Consider the following 17,550-nt stretch of genomic DNA (forward strand, 5'->3'; position numbering starts at 1 on the left):
GAGAACCTCCCCCTTGGATTTGGTTAATAATCAAAAGAATGTTATGCTAGAGGCATCGAAGGAGATGTCCTCCTCATTGTTATTATTAGTATGGGAAGGTGATCGTGCCCATGCCTTAAGGGTTGGACTAGAACTTCCCCCAATCACCATCCCTGAAGAGGCAGACATGATGGACAATCTAAATTATTGCTCATATCACAGACGTCTGGGTCACATTCTTGAGATCTGCTACACTTTGAAGTTGTGGATTCAGAACCAAATCCATTAGGGAAACATTTTCCTTCCTCCTAATTTCTACAAGGATCCTTTACAAGGGAAACCTAGTACCTATAACATGGTGGCTTCGAGAGTGATTCAGATGAAGAGCTTAACTTCCCAAAAGAAGAAGAAGAGCCTAAGATGGTATACCAGATGCAACTCATAAAAAGGAAGACACTACCAAACATCAACCCTTAGAAGCCAAGGACAAAAGAAAAGAAAAGCAGATTGAGATTCAAGACGATGGCATCCCACAGTAAAGGAAAAATCCTTCAATGTCAGATTCTAATATCTTTTTAAATTTCAACAAACTTCCAGCCCTGCTCAGCATATTTGACGTCCTATGTATGTGAAAAAAAAGTCTAAGAGACGCTTTGATATTTGCCTTGCAACATTCTGAGCCATACAAGCAATCTTATTTCACTGAAATTAACATGAAGAGATGCTTTCTGTGATGGCCTTCCTCTCGTTGGGAAAAGTGAAAGGAAATAACAAGCCCTAAACTAAATACCAACTCACAGCTTATCCATCACCGAACATAGATTCATGGTTGACATCAAAGAAAAGGACCACCCACCCGGCAAAGAGCGAGGTCTTTCAGCTAAGTACTTCACAAAAAGGGTGGAAGGCGAGAAAGGGAAGAGGAAGATGGTCATACAAAGGTCGAATAAAGCTTTCTTAGAGCAGCATCCGAATGGACCTATAGTTGCTTCAATACATATGAAACCATGAATTGGAATTTGTAAGTATTTAATGTGGGCATATAAAAAAAAAGGGAAAAAAAGAGATGTATGGCTGAGGGGAGGAGAGAAAGAATGAATGCATGGAGATTCTGTCTACCAGAGGTTCAAGAACTATGAAAGGACTTCTATGGTTAAGGAAGAATTCACGAGAGTCCATTACTGAGAGAAGTGGTGATCTCATCTTGCTTGTTGGGAGAAAGGAAGCTTTCGGACCACCTTTTCTAGCCAAATAGTGAGCGATCACTCAACAATGAGCATTCATTGAAAGCGACCAGGAATGAGTACCTATCCCTTACGGGAATTGAAACGTGCCTTTGACATGAAAAGATGATGTCCTAACCACTAGACAAAGGGACTAAAAGCCATTCTTCATATACCTTAGCTCCGAGAGTAGAAGTGGTTCGTTTCGTTTCTATATGCAATTCAAGATTTCATTTGTGTTCATGTTGTAGATTTCTGATGTGAATTCGGTGGGTTGTCCCCCTCCCCCTTCTCCGATCATAAAGCCCCCTAATCCCTTCCTTTGTATTTCATCCCCCCTGAACAGAATAAGTAAGGCCCCGTTCTTTCTAATTCAATAAAGAAAATAGGGGCAAAGCGCCAAAGTGGTGAAGGCCTATGCTAAAGTAAGAAGGAAAGTACATTAAGATTATGAAGTAAGGTCAGCTGGTTAAGGAAAGCTCAAGTTATGAAATCGGTTAGCCATTAATTAATTAAATTAAGTAGTACTGAGGCGTTGGTACGGCGTTGTGCCAACTGTAGATATAGACTAGGCCAAGGGATGGACTTCATCTCTTTCTTCTATTCTCTTCACTTTCACCTTACACTTCTGCTGAGTCTAGTGTAGCTCAAGTGTGCAGCCTTCCACTGTGGACCGAGACTATGCAAAGAAAAGGTAGAACACCATAGAAACTTATGTGATTCTGCCCGAGCCCGCTAAACCGATAACCCGCTGGGGTGCTGACCCGACACGGATGAAGACTAGGCCAATCACAAGAGCTCACATTAAGAGATTTAAGGACAACCTAGGAGTATTTATACAGGGGGTAATCAATCTCAACAGAGCTTATTCATACTTGAAGATACAAAGCCTATTCTAAGCATCCAAGTGGTGGAAGCCGATGATGACACGGGTAGCAGTTTTGGTGCAAATATGGACAACGGGCAGCATGAAATGGTTCCAACTCTTTATGGATTCAATACATATGTCTGAGAGGATATGGAATCAAGTCAAGCCAGCTTCAAAGGCATTCAAAAGGGGTTGTACGGACAGCTTCAAATTTGGCCTGTTTTGTATTTTGTGCTGGCTTTACTGTATTTTACTGAGTTGGCTTTTTCTTCCTCTTCCAAGCATGGGCAACGTGTGGGACTTCATATTCAAGTTATTTGGCATCCTAAAAAGCATATTGAAGCTGATTTGGAGCTCAATTTGGTCAAAGATTGGTCAAAGTCAACTTAGTTAAAAAGTAAGTATTATCTGAGTTTTCGGGATGTTAATAAGGCTATCTTGGGTAAAAAACCATTGCTGGTTATGAATTATAAAGATGCTAATTTAAAAATGCTTTTGTTGTATAGAACTTTATCTGCATTGTTGAGAGCTTTACTTAGTGGAAATTTGAAAATTTGGGAAATATTGTTTGCTAACTTTAAAAAGTGTAATTTTTACCATAATGAGCATGTATTTCTAGATTTTGTTGTAATAGTGTTTGATCCAGGAGAATTGGTTTGGTTGCACTTACGAAAGGAAAGGTTTCCTAAACAAAGAAAGTTAAAGCTCATGCCGCCTATGGATGGACTTTTTCAAGTTTTGGAGCGGATTAACGAGAATACCTACAAACTTAATTTAATAGGTGAGTATAGTGTTAGCGCTGCATTTAATGTTGCTGATTTAACTCCTTTTGCTGCAGGTGATGATCTTGATTTAAGGATAAATCCTTTTCAAAAGGAGGGCAATGATGTGATTCCACCCGAGCCCGCTCAACCGATAACCCGCTGACATGCTGACCTGACACGGATGAAGACTAGGCCAATCACAAGAGCTCAAATTAAAGTATTTAAGGACAACCTGAGAGTATTTATACAGGGGGTAATCAATCTCAACAGAGCTTGTCAATAGTTGAAGATACAAAGCCTATTCTAAGCATACAAGTGGTGGAAGCCGATGCGGACCCAGGTAGCAGTTTTGGTGCAAATATGGACAACAGGTAGCATGAAATGGTTCCAACTCTTTATGGATTCAATAAATATGTCTAAGAGGATATGGAATCAAGTCAAGCCAGCTTCAAAGGCATTCAAAAAGGGGTTGCACGGACAGCTTCAAATTTGCCCTGTTTTGTATTTTGTGCTGGCTTTACTGTATTTTACTGAGTTGGCTTTTTCTTCCTCTTCCAAGCATGGGCAACGTGTGGGACTTCATATTTAGATTATTTGGCATCCTAAAAAGCATATTGAAGCTGATTTGGAGCTCAATTTGGTCTAAGATTGGTCAAAGTTAACTTAGTCAAAAAGCTAGTATTATATTTTCCTAATTCAATTCTACTTTTTGTTTTAGGAAATTACCATTACTTTTTAGTTTCTATTTATTTATTTTCTGGAACAATAAGTTTAGGAAAGTTACTATTTTATTATTTTCATTGTAAATTAATTAATTCCTAATTCAAAATAAAGGAATTAATTAATCCAAATTAGACTAGGAAAGGAGTGAGAATTTCGGCCACCATAGAACTCTTCATTGTGTGGCCGGAATTTCCTAGGGTTTTTAGGATTTATTTTGTTTCTTTCAAAGCCTATTTAAAGGCTTATTTTTCAATATGAATACAACTTTTATTTGATTAAGAAAATACTTGTGAGATTAATTATCTCTTTGTTCTTTGAGAACACCTAAAACACCATTAGAGAATTGGTTGTTTTAGCTTGACTTATCAATAAGTTTTCCATCCCCTATTGTGGCGTCTACATTATGCCAAGGTTTCTAAGAATAGGTTTGATACGAACCTAGGACGACCCGCTCCTAAACCCATATTATATTAGCCCGGATCTTTAATTAAGTTCAAGTTCTAATGGAATGGACCTCAACCCCTAACCAACCTGTGGTTAGAAACCTTGGTATAATGTAGACGCCACAATAGGGGATGGAAAACCTATTGTTAAGTCAAGCTAAAACAACCAATTCTCTAATGGTGTTTTAGGTGTTCTAAAAGAACAAAGAGATAATTAATCTCACAAGTATTTTCTCAATCAAATCAAAGTTTTTTTTATTATTGAAAAATAAGCCTTTAAATAGGCTTGAAAGAAACAAAACAAACCCTAAAAAATTAATTCAAAATCGGACTCCTATAGGAATTAGGAAACTTGACCGAATTCTAATATGTCCTAAACTAAGTTTCCTAAACTAAAATTGATTAATTAATTCCTTTATTTTGAATTAGGAATTAATTAATTTACAATGAAAATAATAAAATAATAACTTTCCTAAACTTATTTGTCCAGAAAATAAATAAATAGAAACTAAAAAGTAATGGTAGTTTCCTAAAACAAAAAGTAGAATAAAATAGGATTGGCACCCCAGCGGGTTGTCGGTTGTATGGGTTCGGGCGGATGCGCATCATTCCCCTCCTCTTGAAAGGGATTTGTCCTCAAATCGAAGTCATCACCTACAGAAAAGGGAGACAAATCAGCAACATTTAAGGTAGCACTGACATTATACTCACCCGGTAGATCAAGTTTGTAGGCATTATCCATCACCCCTCGGCATGAGTTTTGATTTCCTTTGTTCGGGAAATCTTTCCTTTCGTAAGTGCAACCAAATCAATTCTCCTGGGTCAAACACTATTACAAAAAAATCTAGAAATACATGCTCATCTTTGCAAAAATCACGTTTTTCAATGTTAGCAAACAATCTTTCCTTTCTAAGAACTTACAAAACTTGCCTAAGTTGATCCACATGGTCATCCAAATTTCGGCTATATATTAGAATGTCATCAAAACAAACAACCACAAATTTACCAATAAATGGACGCATTACACGATTCATAAGCCTCATAAAAGTACTAGGTGCCTTGGATAATCCAAAAGGCATAACTAACCATTCATAGAGCCCATATTTAGTTTTAAATGTGGTTTTCCATTCATCACCTTCTTTCATTCTAATTTGATGATAACCACTCCTAAGATCAATTTTAGTAAACATGCAAGCACCATGCAACTCATCAAGCATATCATCTAACCTAGGAATGGGATGTTTATATTTAATGGTGATGTTATTTATAGCCCTACAATCATCCAACAAAACAGGTACAGCACATAGACCTAAATTCTCACAAATATAACCTTTGTCAAGTAAATCACTTACCTGTTTTTGCAGCTCCTTTGTTTTTTCGGGATTGCTCCTATAAGCTGGTCTATTTGGTATGGCAGCCCCTAGAACAAAGTCAATTTGATGTTCTATCCCTCGAATAGGTGGTAGTCCACTTGGAATTTCATTTGGGAAGACATCTCCAAATTCTTTCAAAAGAGAAATCATTGAACTTGGCAATTCAAGTTCTTCAAAGTTAGTTTGATCATTAAAATAATTTTCTTTATAAATCATGACCAGCAAAGGTTTCATACACTCAATAATCTTATTAATATCCCCTAAACTCAAATAAAAATTGTTACTTAACCTTTCTTTTCTTTCTTTCTTATTTTCCCCCTTGGATTGGCGCAAACCTTCGGATTTCCCTTCCTTCTCCAAGCTCTCGGGTTTGCCACTTTCTTTTCCCTCTCTTTCAGCTTTCCCTTGATCTTTCCACTCAATATGAACCTTAGAAACCTTAACTTGGTCAGCAACCTCAATCTTACCTTCTTGAAAGGATGGTGAAGCCGTTGGTGCCATACTTGCTTTTTCCTTGAGCTTTTCGGCTTCTCTACTTTGTTGCATTCGTAAATGGTCTTTGTAAACCTCTTTAGGAGATAATGGTTCCAGCTTGACCTTCTTCCCTTTAAACCTGAAAACAATACTATTTTCTCGACCAAAATGAGTAGCATCTTTATCAAATTGCCATGGCTTACCTAATAGTATATGTCCAGCAATCATGGGTACAATATCACATAAAACTACATCTTCATATCTACCTATATTAAATTTTACTTTGGCTTGTTTATTCACTTTTATTTCACCACTATCATTAAGCCATTGTAATCTATAAGGTTCTGGATGTTTAATAGTTATTAAGCCTAATTTATCAACTACAATGTTACTAATTACATTTGTACAACTTCCACTATCAATAATCATACTACAAATCTTACCTTGAATTTCACATCGGGTGTGGAAGATGTTCTCTCTTTGAATTTCATCCTCATCTTTGTATGCAGCAAGTACTCTCCTAGAAAGCAAGTTTAATTTAGCATTGGATGCTTGCAACGTTTCGGGTTCATCCTTCAAGTCCTCCTCCTCTTGATTGGCTTCATCCTCACTTTCTTCACTTTCCGATTCTAGCTCGTCATTGCCCTTTAACACCATGATTCTTCTATTCGGGCATTGGCTAGCAATGTGTCCTCCTCCCTGGCACTTAAAACACACAACATCATGAGTTCTAGAAGGTTTAGGATCTAATTTTACCTCATTCTTTGGTTCTTGGACAGATTCAGTTCTAGTCTCCTTCCTTGGCCAGTTTGAACTTTCTTCTTTGACTTTCGGCTTTGGCTTGCTTTCATAGATGGGATTGTTCCTCCAGCCACTTGAATTGGACCTTCCACTGTTGGAAACACCTCCAAACCATGATCTTACACCCCTCCTCTTGAATTGATGCTCTAATTTAATAGCCACAGGCAACATCTCCTCCAATTCCACATATTGTTGCAATTCTAGTTGATTGGCTATTTCACAATTCAAACCACCAAGAAACCTTGCCATGGTTGCTTCCCTATCTTCATTCAAGTTCAATCTCATCATAAGCATCTCCATCTCCTTGTAATAATCCTCCACGGATCCATGTCCTTGAGATAAAGATTGAAGTCTTTGATGCAGCAACCTATGATAGTGTGATGGTATGAATCGCTTCTGCATGGCTCCTTTCATTTGTCGCCATGTAGTAATCAAGTCATCACCAACTCCCCTTCGGGTGTTTTGCTCATTGGTCCACCATTGGAGTGCATAATGGCCAAACTCCATTGCTGCCAATTTCACCTTCTTAGCCTCCAAATAATTATGGCGGTCAAATATCATCTCCATTTTTTCTTCCCACTCCAAATATGCTTCGGGGTCACTTTTTCCCATGAATGGTGGGATGTTGATCTTGACATTGCTAAGATTGTCATCTGTTTCTTCCCTCCTATATCTTCCACGGCCAGCTCTATCTTGGACAGCAAAGGTTTCGTCCATACCATCCTCAATGTCTCCACCGAATGGCTCCTCATTAAGTTCCTCTCTCGGTCTCTTGTGACCTCCTAGTCCTTGGCGTCGTCCTCCATGGAATTCTTGCCTATCTCTTGTGTTAGGAATTCTTTGGGAAACTTCGAGCCTTCCCATCCTTTGATTCACATGCTCAACTTGAGCACTAAGCTGCTGTATTGACTCCAAAACAGCTCTCATGTCCACTTGGTCTCCACTCCCGGTAGCTCGGGCATTGCCATGGAATGCTACAGACTCTTCCTCATTGATCCTCAAGGGTGGATCTCCTCTTCTTATTCTAGAATCTGCCATGTTAGTAAAATACTGCAAGAATAAAATAAATCCTCACAATATTCACTCCCTCATGTGTTTCACTCGTGTTTGCACACTAGTTTCGGCTTTTACCCTCTTTTAAGCTCTCACACTCTTGCCTTTTTCCACTCAATGAATTATCTCAAAGTTCTAATTAAAACACCCACAAAACAGCAATTAGATCACTAGTATGTTTTGATACGAACCTAGGACGACCTGCTCCTAAACCCGTATTATATTAGCCCGGATCTTTAATTAAGTTCAAGTTCTAATGGAATGGACCTCAACCCCTAACCAACCTGTGGTTAGAAACCTTGGTATAATGTAGACGCCACAATAGGGGATGGAAAACCTATTGATAAGTCAAGCTAAAACAACCAATTCTCTAATGGTGTTTTAGGTGTTCTTCAAAGAACAAAGAGATAATTAATCTCACAAGTATTTTCTCAATCAAATCAAAGTTGTATTCTTATTGAAAAATAAGCCTTTAAATAGGCTACAAAGCCACGAAATAAAACCCTAAAAACAAAAGAAAACCAGCCACCACACATAAAGAAACCTAGTTGGCTGAAACTATACTTCCTTTCCTAATATAAGTTTGATTAATTAATTCCTTTATATTAAATTAGGAATTAATTAATTTACAATGGAAAGAATAAAATAAAAACCTTGAAAGAATAAAATAAAAACCTTCCTAAAGTTATTTTTCCAGAAAATAAATAAATAAAAGCCAAAAAGTAATGGTAGTTTCCTAAAACAAAAAGTAAAAACAAATTAGGAAACTAAAAATGCTAGCCTTTTTGATCAAGTTGACTTTGATCAATCTTTGACCTCTTTGAGCTTCAAATCAGCTTCTAGATGCTTTGTAGATGCCAAATAAGCTGAATATGAAGTCCCACACGTTGCCCATGCTTGGAAAAATAAGAAAAGGCTAAAACAGTAAAATACAGTAAAGCCAGCAAGCAATACAGCAAATTCGGCCAAATTGTTGATGCTGTCCGTACAAGCCCTTTTTGATTGCATTTGAGGCTGCTTTAACTTGATTCCATGACCTCTTAAGCATATGTATTGAACCCATAAAGCATTGGAACCATTTCATGCTTCTTGGACTCCAAAAATGTACCAAAACCGTCACCCGGGCCCGTTTTGGCTTTTATTGCTTGTATGAGTAAAACAGGCCTTGGTTCTTTAGATATGACCAACTCCTCTTGAATATGACTTATTCCTCGTATAAAGACCACAAGATTGTCCTTGAAATTCTTGGCTAGGGCTCTAGTGATCGGTCCCACCTTCATCCGTAACGGATCGGCACCCCAGCGGGTTGTCGGTTGTATGGGTTCGGGTGGATTCGCATCATGTTTTAATTAAACTTATCAACAAAGCAGTAGCAAAAAGTAGGCAATACCAAAAGAATCCAACAAATCCTAATTTTTCGGCTTTCTAGACAAGAAAACACAAAATAATGGGAAAACGTTGGAACTTTTGAAAACTGCACCAGATGGTAGTGGATTATGAGTGCAAGAATAAAATTCCAGAAAAAGAAATTCAAATACGAACAAGAATCAAAGAGAACAAAATTATAGAAAAGTGTTGGTTGTTGTTCTTGTAATTCAAGTTTTGTATCAATTTCTTTATCTAATTTTAATCCAAATAATTTAAGCACCCAAACTCCAAATATCCAGCAGCAAAAATAATTCTCCAGCAACTCAAATATTGAATAAATAATAAAAAACCAGCAGCTCCAACAAATTTCCAGCAAACAAATCAAACTCCAACAAACCGAAATACTTTTTTTGTTTTTTTTTTTTATTCGGCTTTACCTTCTTTTTTTTTTTTTGTTTTTCACTCACAGAACATAAACAGCTGCAGTAGCAAGAATAATTACCAAAATTACAATTCCAACTCCAAAACAAACACCAAACCTGTGATCTCCCAATTAAACACAAATGTGCACTTTTTTTTTTTTTTTATTAAATGTTGCCGCAAACTCTTTTTTTTTTTTTTTTGAATATATGAATGCAAATAATTAAGACTAACACAGCAAAGAAAAATCAACACAAACCAAATTAACAAGAACAATGATAAAAGACAACCAACAAACTAGGAAACAAAAATACGATAAAACTAGGAAATCCTAATTCAACTAGGAATGAATTTTTTTTTTCTTTTTTTTAAGATGCTGAACGTGTATAGGATGGATTTAACCTTAACCTAATGCTAAAATTTCAGAATAACACAAAAACAAATAAAGCAAATAAAGATAGATCAAACCTGAACAAAATTTAGCTCTGATACCAAATGATACGAACCTAGGACGACCTGCTCCTAAACCCGTATTATATTAGTCCGGATCTTTAATTAAGTTCAAGTTCTAATGGAATGGACCTCAACCCCTAACCAACCTGTGGTTAGAAACCTTGGTATAATGTAGACGCCACAATAGGGGATGAAAAACCTATTGATAAGTCAAGCTAAAACAACCAATTCTCTAATGGTGTTTTAGGTATTCTCAAAGAACAAAGAAATAATTAATCTCACAAGTATTTTCTCAATCAAATCAAAGTTTTTTTTATTATTGAAAAATAAGCCTTTAAATAGGCTTGAAAGAAACAAAACAAACCCTAAAAAATTAATTCAAAACCGGACTCCTATAGGAATTAGGAAACTTGACCGAATTCTAATATGTCCTAAACTAAAATTGATTAATTAATTCCTTTATTTTGAATTAGGAATTAATTAATTTACAATGAAAATAATAAAATAAGAACTTTCCTAAACTTATTTGTCCAGAAAATAAATAAATAGAAACTAAAAAGTAATGGTAGTTTCCTAAAACAAAAAGTAGAATAAAATTAGGAAACTATAATACTAGCTTTTTGACTAATTTGACTTTGACCAATCTTTGACCTCTTTGAGCTTCAAATCAGCTTCTAGATGCTTTTTAGGATGACAAATAAGCTGAATATGAAGTCCCACACGTTGCCCATGCTTGGAAAAATAAGAAAAGGCTAATGCAGTAAAATACAGTAAAGCCAGCAAGCAATACAGCAAATTCGGCCAAATTGTTGATGCTGTCCGTACAAGCCCTTTTTGATTGCATTTGAGGCTGCTTTAACTTGATTCCATGAGCTCTTAGGCATATGTATTGAACCCATAAATCATTGGAACCATTTCATGCTTCCCGGACTCCAAAAATGTACCAAAACTGTCACCTGGGTCCGTATCGGCTTCTATTGCTTGTATGAGTAAAACAGGCCTTGGTTCTTTAGATATGGCCAACCCCTCTTGACTATGACTTATTCCTTGTATGAATACGGCAAGATTGTCCTTGAACGTCTTGGCTTGGGCCCTAGTGATCGGTCCCACCTTCATCCGTAACGGATCGGCACACCAGCGGGTTGTCGGTTGTATGGGTTTGGGCGGATTCGCATCAAGGTTGGTTAGGGGTTGAGGTCTATTCCATTAGAACTTGAACTTAATTGAGATCCGAGCTAATATAATACGGGTTTAGGAGCAAGTCGTCCTAGGTTCGTATCAGAAACTTTGTTGACTTTATCATAAACCTTGATTTCGCTACGCTCAATAAGAACCCGGAATAGCAGAAATAGGTTTGTGTTCCATTTCTAAAGTTAGGCATCTTTGCCCAACCATGAACTGTAGACGACTCTGCAGGGGGTTCCATTCCTTCTTACTTAACTTCTGGTCAACCTAACCTTAACGAGAAGAAGAGGATCTGCCAAACAACGGGTAACTCCACTTTGTATAGTTGCTGAGACACTGGCATTTTAGAAAAGGGAAGGGAACTTATCACTGAAGGAGGTATTAGGAATGAAGGAGGTGGGAAGCTACCACTTTCGGAACACAAGCTTATCCTTGACTTTTTTTAGATCTTACCACTATTGAAATAATAAAAAAGGGTTTATGGATGAAGTAATCAGAGTGACAAATGGTTACGATTTTAAAAATTAGATAAAATAAAGTCAGAAAGCGTCGGTTACCTTTTGAATCAAAGTACCGACGAGCCAAGTACTACGACCGTAGGAGGGGGGGGAGCAAAGCATTATAGATAGCTTCGCTTCCTCGTTGCTTCTTTTTGGTGACTAGCTCCTCCAGTGGGTGGCTTGCTTATTAAGCAAGCTACCTTCAGCACCGTAAAAACTCCTATCAATAATAGGCCAGAATGGTGGGGAAGGAGGCCCTCCCTACTTCAATGGAAAGGGGGGAATCACCGTTTCATAGCCAGTCCTCTCGCCCGACATGATCACGAACGAAGACATATAATTATGTAGATAGAAGGACGAAATGAACTAACCCACTTGTCCTGATCGGAATAATTGAAGAAAGAAAGCGAATAGTGGCCCCTTTTGCTAAGGGGCATCATTGGAGAACAATGTTAGAGATAGGGTGAGAACCTTTCGTTGGCTATGCCCTATCCCTCTCATGAGGTAGTTACTATATGTATTCGTGCTTCTTATCTTAAGTCAGATGTTGGAAGGGGAAGCTCTCCATAATATGAATACTCTTTCAGTCAAGTAATACCCCTTAGTCTTTATTATAGTATAACTAAGTAGCTAAGAGCTTCTAGTAATATAAAAACAAACGTAGGGATCGATTTGTTTTGCGTTAATGGGAGTTTGAGGGGCGTGTCTTCTATTTCCCTTATTAAGCAAGCCACACCTAATCGCCCTTGATGCCATCTTAGCGGTATCGATGTCCAATCCCCCTATTAAAAATTTTCAGTCAGCGAGTAAAAAACCTTCTTAGAAAAAATGCCTGCAAGTAGGTTAAGAACTACATGAGCACTTTTGACAGAAAAGCAGAAACGTCCTTCGTCCTCCACTCGCAGCAGAGTATGAGGATCTGGGATTTGAGAACACTGACTGATTGTACTCAATTGATGGGACTTTTACGGTATACCTATACCGACAGAACGAAGGCACGAGCCCCTACTAATAATCGAAGGCGATGGAGACCACAGCTCGATGTGAGTACAAACTGAGCTATACCACAAGGCTATAAGCATTGAGAGCTAAGCTCAAGGAGCTCTCTCAAACAGGGAACTCGAAAGCCTAATGCGACGGTTCTATAGCTCACCTCAAAACCTAGAAAGAAAAAAGCCAAAAACCTCCAAAGAAAAGCTATTTAAGCTTTTAAGCCAAGGAGTAGAGTTTCAACTAAAAGGCCGGCCCGACTCGAAGTGAAGCACTATCTAGAAAGCCCAAGACAGGAGCTATTACGACTCAAGGAGGAAGTAGAATTCCTATATCCAAAGTAAAATCTTTACCTAGGCTAGGCCTAGGCCAGGGAAACAGAAACCAACTCTGCTTGAGTCATTAGAGGAGCTATTCCTGCATTTGTTAACTCTCGAGCTTCACGCAAACAAAATGGCATTGGTGTGCTGTAAAACATATCACATCAAAGGGATTGGGATTGCTATTGGAATTCACTAATCGGTATGAATGTATTCAACGCTTTACCATTAAAAGTAGGTCTATAACAACAACTAAGTTTTGAACCCTTTCTATCTTTATCCATGGATCCTTTACTCATACTCATTCAATTGGAAATATTGATTGATCCAATTTTTTTTTTAAAAAAATTATGTTTCGTAATTTCATAATCCAATTTTTCAATTTCTAATTGACTCTTGGATACAAATCACGAGAATGTAAATTCTTCCTCAAATTTTTCATTGAAAGGTAAAGGATTTAATCCTTTTAAGAAATAAAGTTTTTGCTCGGAATGGAATATTAATCAAACTGAGAGACCCCTTAACTATTCGAGGGTTAATAGAATGAATCGTACTTTTACCACTAAACTATACATGCTCCAATCTGATTATTGTTTATAAATGGACTTTTGTCGAACAAGAAACTCGGGTGTCATCAAAAGATAGGATCAGAAAAAAATGTATTGTACACGAATCCATAGTTTTGTTTTTTATTATATACATATTTTCACTTATTTTTTATTTCAGTAAAATATCAATAAACAAAAAAAAAAGAAAAAAAAATAAAGAAGATAAGAAATCTCGCTTTGATTCTATATCAAAATTTGTCTTTTTATGACTTTTGTTGTTTCAATAACAAGCCTTTTTGTTTTGGTTTTAAATTAATTGCTTTCAAATTAAATAAATCATTTTATCTTATTAAGATTGAATAGCACAAAAGAGGCTCGGCCCAGCTAGGTACTGATCGAGCCAAGCCGTGGAAATAAAGGGCCTTTTCGGACTAAGTCAAATAGGGTTTTTTATTTTTTATTTATTATTAATAATAAATATTTTTTTCTCATTTTTTATATTTTTTCTTTTTTCTATTTATATATTATATAAAATACAGAATATATCTATTAAACATATATTAATTATATACATATATTAATTATATAAATCTATTCAAAAAATCTAAAAAATCTATGTTAAACACATTAACAAATATAAATTCCATTTTTATATTTGATTTATATTGGATTTTTAATATTTATTTCATTTATATTGGATTTATATATTGGACTATTGTAGACTGTGTAGATTGGATTGTTGATATCTCTTTCAAGTCTTTTCTTTATACAAGACTGTGTAGAATTATATATAACATATATGCATACGTTTTATATACATTTTATACAATCTAATTATATAATATAAATGCTTTTATTTTATCTAAATGGTCTAAATTAAATGGTATAAATGGAATTTGATTCTATATCATTATCATTCCGTATCTATTATATAAACTATTGTATATATATATATTATATATAATAAAATAATAAAAAATATAAAAAACGCTAAAGAAAAGAAAAAAAAATGAAGGGCTTTTTTCAAGCCTTATTTTTCGTGATGTAACATAGTAATTACATCCTTTCAATTGGGGGAAAGATGGCTGAGTGGACGAAAGCATCGGATTGCTAATCCGTTGTACGAGTTTTTCGTACTAAGGGTGTGAATCCCTCTCTTTCTGTTTTCATCAATATCTTGTTCTTTTCTTTCAAATTTCTCGCGAGTTCAATGTGGAATAGATAAAATCCTATTAAGCTAAGAACATTTTAAAATCAAGGGAGAAAAACCTTTTTTGTTTTGGTTTTTTTTCTTCACGTCTAGGACTACGCCGTGGGTTGTTAGATAGGAATCTGAAGATAAAGAGCGAAACAGAGAATATTACTACCGTGTAAATAAATAGTTTGAGAGTAAGCATTACACAATCTCTAAAATTATTTTCTAGGAAAAAAGAGAATAGATTCGTAATTTTATTTTAGACCGCATACCCTACTCTTTTTATTTTGTATTTTGACACCAAGAAATAAAGTTTTTTGTAAGAAATAGAAAATGAAATTTTCAAAAAATGCATTTGATATATTTATAATATAAGTGGATAAGTGGAGTTTTTCATTGCCAAAAATGTTCTTGCATACCCACAATTTGACATTGTGAGTACTTTAATAAGGACTTTCAATGGAAAAAAGGTCATCATAAGGGAATAGGTTTATCCAAATTTCTCGCGGCTGTACAAAAATTTCAATATTGGAATCGAGAGTTCATACTCTAAAACCTATCTAATCTTATCAAGCTTTATGTTAGAATTTTTTTTTTCCGAATCAATCATGAATTTGGCTAGGACGTTATAAAAGATCTCATCGAAAACTTACAAGAACCTGCCAAACAAAAGCTAAGAGAAAAAATAACACAGGTATTACTAGCATAACATCCACGATTGGATTCAAAAAAGCGTAGGCCTTTTGGCAATTTGGTGATGAAAAAACTGTTTGAATAAAGGGTAGAATTAAGACAGATCCAGACCAAACTAAATATATTAAGAATAACAAATATTTTGTTATTTTTGTTATTGAAGATAATTGTATTATTTTGATTGTGTTATTAATAAGTTGAGTTGTTGATAGAAGGGAAAATGAATAAAACTAAATAAGATAGACCCTTCTTTGATTTGAAGTCTCCTAATAAAAAATCCATCAATTCTCAAATCAAAAGAGAATAGAATAAATCATACTTTCATACAGTATCTTAATTGAATTCTATGTAATGATCAATAAATTCAATTTAATTCTATATCGACACATATTAAAATTCTAGCAGCAATCTTTATATTTTATAGATATTTATAGAGTTGACGAACAACCAATTCCAATATTAGTGTTTATTAGGGTTGAATAGAAATGGGGTGTGGTCAAGTGGTAAGGCAACAGGTTTTGGTCCCGCTATTCGGAAGTTCGAATTCTTCCGTCCCAGAGCATCTCCAACCCATTATAGCATTATAATATATATAATGCTATATATCAGAAAAAAAGATTGCCTTTTAAAATAAAACACCTTTCTATTTAAAAGTATAATGTTGGATTGGAAAAATTTTATTAGTATTCTTAATAATTCTTCTTTGAATCATATCTTTTTCACAAACTGAACCGTGTTCAAATAACACACAGATATAATTGGATCCATTTGTGATCCCTAAATGTTAATTATTTAACATAAAATATCTATAATTCGTTTTCGTAACAATTGTTTAGTATATCTGTATAGGGGTCCCATATTATTGTTATTTCGATTCCAATTGCAGAAATCAGTATGAAAAAACAACAACCTTACCTTACACCAATCTTTATCCACTAGTTCAATAAAAAAATAAATTCGATTTTTTAGCTATCTAGTTTTTTAATCATTGATGGGTTAATACAAATATGGATTTCTCTTAGGATGCTAAAATGTGGTCCTTACTTTTAAATGTTATTCAAATAATGATCCATAGTCTGGAAATATTTCAATTACTTAAATCTTTTTGATGATTTCTTATGAGGTCGTAGTACTTGAAGAAGTGTGAAATTGGTAAATTTATCCTATCACTATCAATTTACTTGAAGGTGCAGATTCAAAAAGAAATTTTTTATTTTATTCGTGGTAGTCATATTTTATTATATTAAATAAATAAAAAATGAAATAAAATATATGTTAAAATAAACATATGTATTGGGGATTAAATTGAATTTGTTTTGAGACTTCATTAGAACCTAGCCATTCATATTTTCATATAGAAAGAAAAAGTATAGATTACTATGTATCGACCGAACCAATGACTATTCATGATTCGATAATTGAATCAATTACATACTGGTTCCAAACTAAAGGAATATTATGGTAAAACTTTGTTTAGAACAATTGGTAGAAAGCAACGTGCAACTTGAAGGACATGATCCGTTGTGGATTCTTACATCCGCCATTTTTTATTGTACAGGAATTATGGATGAATGAAAGTGCTCTTAACTCGAAATCGTTTCTTTTGTTTCAATAGAACTCTCAATTTTTATTTTTTTTTGGGCGTGATGTAAATCGTACATGATGGAGCTCGAGTAAAATGTATTGATTCATTTCTTGGAGGTAAGAATCTAGGGTTAGTATTAATCAATAAACTGGGATAACTTCGTAAGTATATTTTCCATATATAAATCGAAAGGATCCAATTCAAGCAAGTTTCAAATTCAAGATTCAAGGACTTAAGAATGGAACAAAAGATGGGGAGACTCAATCGTTTTCCGAAAAGGGATGCGGCTGTGTTGAAGAGACAATTATCTCACTTGCAAACATATCTCGACAGGATTAAATATATGACTGGATTGCCCAATATTGTAATAATTGTTGATCCGCAAGAAGAATCTAGAGCTCTTCGTGAATGTATGACTTTGGGAATTCCAATAATACAAATTGTGACCCAGATCTAGCAGATATTTCGATTCCGACAAATGATGACGCTATAGCTTCAATTCAATTCAAATTGGTCAGGGGCTCTTTTACTCTGGAAAATCATACAGTTACCTCATGGGGAGTTAGCCATGCCCACAAATGATATAAATACT

This window comes from Ziziphus jujuba, chromosome 11 (assembly GCF_031755915.1).
Source record: "Ziziphus jujuba cultivar Dongzao chromosome 11, ASM3175591v1".
Classification (NCBI taxonomy): domain Eukaryota; kingdom Viridiplantae; phylum Streptophyta; class Magnoliopsida; order Rosales; family Rhamnaceae; genus Ziziphus; species Ziziphus jujuba.